The sequence below is a fragment of the Anser brachyrhynchus genome (assembly GCF_964034855.1).
Source record: "Anser brachyrhynchus genome assembly, chromosome: 12".
Taxonomy (NCBI): domain Eukaryota; kingdom Metazoa; phylum Chordata; class Aves; order Anseriformes; family Anatidae; genus Anser; species Anser brachyrhynchus.
The window spans coordinates 14,576,291-14,584,478 of NC_137707.1; the positions used below are offsets into that span (position 1 = coordinate 14,576,291).

Below are 8,188 nucleotides of genomic sequence, written 5' to 3' on the forward strand. Positions count from 1 at the left end.
AGTGTAATCCCGTCTCGTGACTAGCCATGATCACGTCAATGGGCAAAGCAAGGCTTCCTTGGTTCACTCCTGCATCCAGCCCTACTGAGAACATACACTGAGCCAGGTGTTACCGCTTCATGCTCAGGGTAACAGTATTTCTGATGGGGTTACTTAGCAACAAGGGCACCTTTATATCTGCTTTAGAGCTTCCTACGTCCTTTGGTGTGCCTGCTAATTTGCAGAAATATGCCTGCCTTGAATGGGTTACACACCAGCACGAACAGTATCTCAACATTGGAGTGAGACGCTAAAAGTAGAAAACTACTTTTCATTGACCTACGTATTTCAACCAGCTATATATACACCGTAAGATATAAAAATGTAGCTGTTATTGCCTCACTGACTTCATTATTCAAGATTTGTAGTTCTGTAGAAAGACACATCAAAAATATTTACACATGAAAGCAGAATCTGGAAAAACAGGCACACAACCTGTTGACTGGAATTCAGAAAAATGTGAGGGGGTTGTTGTGGCATTAATGTGGAAGGAGGAGGATATATCCTTCTGAAATTAGAAGAACAAAATTCAACAAAGCACTCAAGGAAGGCAACACTAAGTCTAAATCTAGGATTGTCTTTCTCCAGGCAGCTGCCACACCTGTTATATTTACACTAAGTGGAAAGGTGACAACATCCAACAAAACCAAAGGCCTGCCTCCGTCCCAAAGACAGGTGCTTAGTCACCACACAAGTGTTGACTTGAAATGACCTCCTACTAAAGCAAACGACAGGGTGTGCAAGTATGACTGTCTGTAAAAGTGGTTGCAACACTGATCCTTGTGTAGGAATTAAATGTTACAAAATGCAGTGAAAGACCTTATGGAAGGGTAAAGCTGTGTTTAAAAAATAAAATAAAAACAGTCACTCAGTCATTCTCTCATACTGCTATATACTAAAAAGCACCAAAATGTTCATGCCCAAGTAGTCAGGCCAAGATCCCTTGTGTTGTGACATGAGGTTCAAGGAATACCAACTATCAAGTCCTTGCTATGCCTCTTGGATTCCCTTGGACAGCAGCAAAGCAGTTTTTGAACACATTTTCTGTGCCTTTTAGTAGTACTGTTATTATGATGTAGGTTTTTTGTTGAGCTTTTTCGGTTTGGGTTTGTTTTTTTGTCTTTTTTCTTTTGTCTTAGTCTTTTATTTCACCCTCTAAATTTTAGGCAAGCTCACTGTTTGCTGTCTTTGTTTCTTTCTTTTAAAATGTCTTTATGAATTATCCTTTTCATTGCTGAGCTAACCGAAAGAGGAATGGCACATATGACTTACTTTTCTACCATCTTTCTACCATCTTCCTTTTACCGGGGGTAGCTTTTCTGCTGGTAAGTCATTTCTGCTGTAGGCCTCTGAGCACATAGGCCTTTTGGTCTTTACAGACGTAAACACCACATTCCTCAGTGTTTGCCAGTTTGCTGTTATTTATGTCTTTGGTTATCAAATGTGTGTCATTTTTGTAACCTTTACTTTATTATTTCTTCTCATGATATCACACACACATTTCCATACTCAGTTCAGACCAATCTTAATATTTCTGTTATGAACCTCTGCACTGTTCTGACAGTTGGGAATATCTTCACTCTTCATAAACACCTTTTACTCTTATTCTTCTCCAAGTAAAGCCTGCTAAGCACATAATTCCTATTCCTTCTGCTGTGCAAGCCCTGGTTCTTTAGATAAGTCTTTCAGCTGATGAATCAAGTCATGTATGTTAGTTCTTTCTTTTGTTGCCTCCTTTTGGGAGATCAGGACTATTCATACTGGAAAACAAAGTAAACTAAGCTCTTTGCCTTTGTAAGGCTGTTTAAATATTAACAGCAAATTTCTGTTTTCTTATTGAGTGTCTGGTACCATTTGCACTGAGAAACAAGAGGAACCATGATACTGTGGAGCCCCTTGGCATTGCTTTCCAGTTGATGCTCTGCAAATAACCAACTCAATATGATGTATTTCCAAGTAGTGTGCTGTTAGAAAGGCAATCCAGCTCTGTCTCTACAAAGAATGACTTGACAGCAGGGCATTTACAGATTACCGTCAGTTCAGGACCATGATCATGTACATCCTCTTGACCGAATTCTACTTGTCATCATCCAGGGAAAATCCAAGAAATAGCAGAACCAACTACAAGTCTGAAACTGCCAGTAAAATGCCAGCATGCTTATTTCTATAAAAGGTACAATGCTATGTGCTACTTCCCTTCATGTGTTTCATATCAAAAACGATCTGGACAAGAAAAAGGAATTTGTTACAGTTGAAACTACTGATGAAAGCAGTACTGTGCCTTTTTCATGCTTATATATGAGAAGAAAAAAAAAACACTAAAAAGTCCACTTTGTTACCATTGTAGAGAATTTTTTTTCATGTGTATAATCAGTATCCTAGGTAAATATTCTTTACTTCTTTCCAAACAAGCATCAGAACTAAACTATATTGAACAGCAGAAATTAGAGTATCAGTAGCTTTATCTTTGTTTAAGACTCCTTGAGGGCTTGCACTGGCAACTTGACAAAAACCATGAATTAGACATGAGTACGCAGACTTGTTATTTAAAAGAAATGATCCTTTCCAGAAATCTAGTATTTGCTTAAACATCTTTTATTTGGTTGAACAGAATTCTCTGTTTGCCTCCGATCCTTGCCATTTAAGTAGTGTTTGTATTGGCTCAAATATCCCCAAACATGATTGTGCTGAGCTAGACACACCACTAGAAAAGCAGCTTTGTCCCAAAGATGTGCATTCTTAGCAAATAAGGATAATGCACAACAGGAGAAAAAGCAGTATGTGAAACAAACGTTTAATATAGTAAGCAACTGTATCATATACTGTCTACTGATTAAGCACTGCTGTTTGTAGTAGCGATACATGTTTCACAGCTGAGGCAAGTTTAAAAGAAAGATGTGATGACAACCAAAGCATTGGCACAGGTCTGCACTGTAGGCAGAGGCCCATGCAGTAATTGCCCCATTGTTACTGTTTTTCATTCGGGGATTTACCAAATTCAGAATATGTTAACACAATCTTCACCATTCATATCTTTCAGAAACTTGCTATTTTAATCTCTACTGCCTCACAAGATTTTCAACAATAAGAATTACCCCAAGATCCAGAATCTAACCTTGATGAAAATGAGAGTAGTGGAACATAGACACTTGCGGAAGCCTCTTAGACAAGAAAGAAGATAAAAGATGTAGTGAGTAAGATGCCTATTATCACATACATAAACAAACAATATTTTGATTTATAGCAATTATTTTAATCATATTCCTTGTTATTGAATGTACAAACAACATCTGTTCATTTTTTTCCTGCAGACATCACTGTGACATCTCTTCCTGAATTCCCAAAAATTTTCATGTCTTTGGAAAATATTGTAATATGATCTGTGACATTTCTTTTTCAGTGCCCCGCAAACATCACACACCTGACCAGGTATTCAGCTTTAAATTAGTTATATTCATACGCGCAATCTGAATTCATGCCTAAGGCCAGGAAGGAATCGAGATCACTATTGAGAAGTGAGGCCTGAAACCTACACAAGCCTATGCATTGATAAAACCTAACATTTACACCAGTATAAGGAACATACGAAGATTAGGATGGTAAATTTTGCATTAGTTTGCCACAAGCAGTTATATTCCATAAAGTTCAATTTTGGAACAGCACACATGTTCAACTTTAAGTTTCATTAGAGAATACATATGCTGTGTGTTTTTTTCAAGAAGCTGCCAAGGATTTTTCCCCCAGTAATACTCTCTGTAGTACAAAGTTTTCCAGTGCTTCTTGGCACAAGATTTACCCTCCTAATTTTTTCAGCATTGGTAGGAATCCTCACCCTTGTTTAAATGTGACTTTATTTTGAAAAAGCAGCGCAAAAAATAGCATTACACAACACTGATATGCTCTTTCTTCACTGTCTGTGGAGCAAAATAATTGTCTTTTACTTTAGACGAATATCAGCCCTTAAAGCTCAGCTTAGGAGGTAAAAAAGCAAGCTTAATCCTTTCCTTCTCAAGAATACTTTGACGTCTAGTTGAAATCAGTCATACCTGTACAATGTATTCTGCTTTTAGCACAGGTGTGACTGACCTGTAATAATACATGTTGCAGCTGACCTGAATGGGGGACAGTCATAAACATATATTTTCTGAAGAGCTCAGTGTGCACTGGAAAGAGGCTGCCCCTGTGTTAATTTATTATTATTATTATTATTATTATTATTATTATTATAGTAACACAGGGTTTTTAAATAACATTTCTTCAGAATAGAACTTTACATCTACAAGATCCCATAAATATCTCAGACATTCAGTTCAATTCATAGCCCTTTTTTGTTAAATCTGCCAGAGGAGGGTTCCATTTCTCATCTGCCTGGAGAAGATAATGGTTTCTTACCTTTAACAAAGATTTTTTTTTTAATCCATTGTTAGGTTCATGCATTTTAGAAAGCCCCCTCCCAACTAAATACAACACTTTTTAAACTCAAGCTGTAAATATAAGCACAGACACATAGTCCCATAACAGTCTGACATGCATTTGAACCCAGGCTGCAAAGTTACTTTCCCTTCCTTCTCCTTTCTCCTGCTTCCTCAGCACTTCACATTCACTTCTGTATTGTTCCCCATGCTGCTTCTCGCTAGCATCAGGACAGAAAACAAGACCTGAGGTCAGTTCCTCAGTCTCCTTCAAGCTGAGTTTGTTTATGGTGCAGAACAGGGCCTGAAAGAAGGGCAGGGGGCAATTGGACAGTGCAGGTGCACAATGCAGGCTTACATGGATATCGATCTAGAACATGAGAGCCTAACCATCTGCCATGGTAGGATATCTGCAATTAATAGATCCTGTCACTGTCATCTCTCCTATCTTCAAGAATTTAATCTCTATAAAGGAGATCATATTGTTCTTTTGGCTCAAGTTTTGCTAAAGCGAATCATTTACTGCTTGTAAATGATCCACATAATCAAGCTTCACAGTAAGTTGTGAGCACCTAATGACTAATAAGCCTGCAATGATCTCAAGTTCTGAGCAGCCTGCAATATAGACAGTGTAAGGACATGCACAGACCAGGGAAAATAAGTTTGAGAAGTTGTATATAAAATAAGCCAACATTCCTCTTAAGCAGGGAAAAAAACAGCATGATCATGTCAGTAGTAATTCCGTCATTATGTCTGTAACAACACAAATTATTTAGGACTGAATGGACTATATGTTACTGATCTGGAAAAGTTATAAACAATTTGAAGTTTTAAGTAGAAGGTGGTAGAGAACTTGATTAATACATTCTGTAATCTAGTCCTATTATACTCGTCTTCCACTTTTAAGGTTGATTTTTGGATTTCCCAATCTAACCCTACTGTTTGGCCCAGTGTAGCAGGTACTCTTAAACAGTAGTTCTACTCAAAAAATAAATTTAAAATAGAAACATTTTAACTTGAAATACTCATTCTCCATATTTAGAATCACACAGTATGTTTTCTTTAGGAAGAAAAATAAATATTGTTGATTTGTGTACCAGTTATGGAGAGATCTGCAGATCTATGCCATCATATCAGGTGAAGTGCAAGAAACAGATCATTTTTTGGTGTTCTAATCAACAAGTTTCCTTACTAAATTTTAGCAGTAAGGAAAATTAATATTTGCAGACTTGTATGTACCAGTGAAACCAAAGAACTTCAGAACTTCTACTTCTAGTAAACGCTTGGGGGAACACACACACACCAGTTTAAAAACAACAACAACACAAACAAAAACTAGGCTTGTATTCTAATCTGATTTCACTCGCCTTTGGGACCACCAAGAATTTACTGTCCTGGAAAACCATATCTATAAAATAGTTTTATAATACAGACGCATAATGCATGCCCACCTTCTTGGTCTTTGAATCTTTCAGTGCTACAGGCTATGAGATGTTAGTACTCTGACAGGACCTAGAGATTATACTTTCTACAAAAACACCCATTTAATGATTTAAATGATTTTTAAAATTTGCTAAGATCCAATAAATCCATAGAATACGTTCACTCCATCATAAAGTGTGGATGACTTTTACAATTCAGTCCTTCAGTTGCTAAGTTCTTCATTCCAGTCAAGACAGCAAAAGAAACCCAAAGATGCTGAATGGTAAAATACTTGCTGAGTCAAAGAGAATTTTGTTAGAATCAACAAGTGAGAAATTCTTAGCAAGAATGCTGGGACTTAAGATACTGGGAGTTTTACTTGAGATTTACTCAAAGTTGTTGCTTCAGATTGAACCACTGTAGAATTTTGAAATTGGAGGTACAGCTAAGTGTAGGAGGAATATATGAGAAAAAGTTTAAATATGATCTATGTTGTGATGAAAACTGAGTAGGCTGAACCCTCAGGGACAGCTTATGTCTTGCACAAGTTCTCATAAGTTTCAGCAACTTCCCAGCACATGTTGCATGAACGATAGAGCCTGACATTTTTTGCTGTGCAGAGATGCTGTGCATTTTTTGCTCTTTGTGCTCTGAGGTAAAAAGCTAAAAAGTTTAACAAGGTGGTTTTGATCTGCAGGCAAGATACTTTTCAGATGAAGGGAGGATTTGGAGAAAGACGAAGCAGAAGTTCAGCATGCTGCTATTTAAAGGCTAGCATGTCTTTTAAGACTGTAAGAATGGCTAGGGCATAGTGACATACCTGCCAAAGAAAGCAAAAGAAATCTTGTTTGTCACGTGGCATGAGTCAAACAGGAGCATTTCAGGTTCTAGCACACACATAATGAAAAGGCTTGGGGACCATTGTTCTTCTATTTAATAAGCAATCCCATCCAGTGTCACACATTGTTTAGTGTCCCAGTTCATCTGGGAGTCATGGAAGTTGCTAAGAAATACAGGGCATAGGAAATTTGCTAGCTTAAAGTTACTTCTAAGAAGAAAAAACACTGCTACTATTACATCCAACTGACTCCTGACAGAAGTGAATCCACTTTTGGAACACAAGTGTATCCAGAAGAATTGAAACTGGTGTCCATTAGTCATTTAGTAACTTACTGAGGGACATGCTGGTTTTTATCTGATCTCATTAAGGTTTCATTTACTCATTTTCAGTGCTAAATTGTACAACCAGTGAAGGATGGAAAAACATCTGACTGATCACATTTGTTGAGACTTCAATTTTTCCTCTAGGAAACAGTTCGAGAGTTCCTCTTTAGTGGGTATTTTAAAAATGTACTGAAGAGGGTATTTTGTAACAGATTTTAAGAGCTGTTTTAAAGATCTCTTTTCCTCTTCATTTTATATTACAGCTATTTGGGTCTGAAAGACATATACTACCACTAAAAGATGCATCTATAAAACAGTTTTAGATATGAGATGCATGGTGTATAGACTACCTACTTATTTCCTATTCTTTAAATCCAGATTATCACATTAAAATAAGATATGAGTAGGAAAAATGACTACAGTTAGGAACCAAATTAAAAATATCCAGATTTTACCAAGGTTGTTTAAGTAATGTTAAAACAAACAAAACTAACAGGAATAACAAAATGAGCTGTTCAGATCTGAGTTTGGACTATCAGTGCCTGTAAAAATAAATGTCTGTTATGTTTGGCTGATGCCACTTTCCCAGGAGATAAACAAACAACCTACAAATGCACCTAAATTATGCACAGACACTTGCTCTCCCATCCCTTGGGCATGCTAAGTTAAAAAGTATTGCCTGGTGATTCTTGTAAGAACATAGTTCCCTTCTGGACAGAGGGACAGAGGCAATTGGGAATGATTAATCATGGGAAACTGGTTTAATCAACAGCATCGTGAGTAGCATTGTGTGACAGGCTTTGTCTGTGTCATTGCAAAAAATAAAATCATAGGAAAATTAAGGTTGGAGGGACTGGGGAAGGTTATTCTAATCCTTCTGCTCAGACCATAACTAGCATCAAAATTAGATCAGGACAATTATCTCGATAGTTCTCTTAATCAAATGGTCAAGATCAATGATCAAAGAATAAAAAATGACCCAATCTTACAGTCTCCTGTTCCATGAAAACTTCGCATCTCAGGATTTTTGGTCACAGGGGTTAGCATCAAACACAAACATAGGTTAAACTTCTATCATGGAATGCTCTATATGCATAAACCTTGGAAGCCAAAGTGCTGATACTTCACATCACAATGCTGGTCCATCCTCA

At 37.1% G+C, this 8,188-nt stretch overlaps 1 protein-coding gene across 21 annotated transcripts in view; it reads left to right on the forward strand.

Annotated features, from left to right (window-relative positions):
* The window catches only part of LOC308176825 (leukotriene B4 receptor 1-like), a gene marked incomplete at its 5' end in the record, with an annotated part of 134,838 nt that overhangs the window by 92,396 nt on the left and 34,254 nt on the right, over positions 1-8,188 (forward strand). For 7 of the 21 annotated variants that reach the window (XR_013938662.1, XR_013938663.1, XR_013938667.1 and 4 more), the window contains one exon: positions 3,080-3,229. The exons of 3 other annotated variants lie outside the window; for them this stretch is intronic. 11 more of the 21 variants (XR_013938660.1, XR_013938661.1, XM_080553090.1 and 8 more) reach the window with 6 other exon arrangements.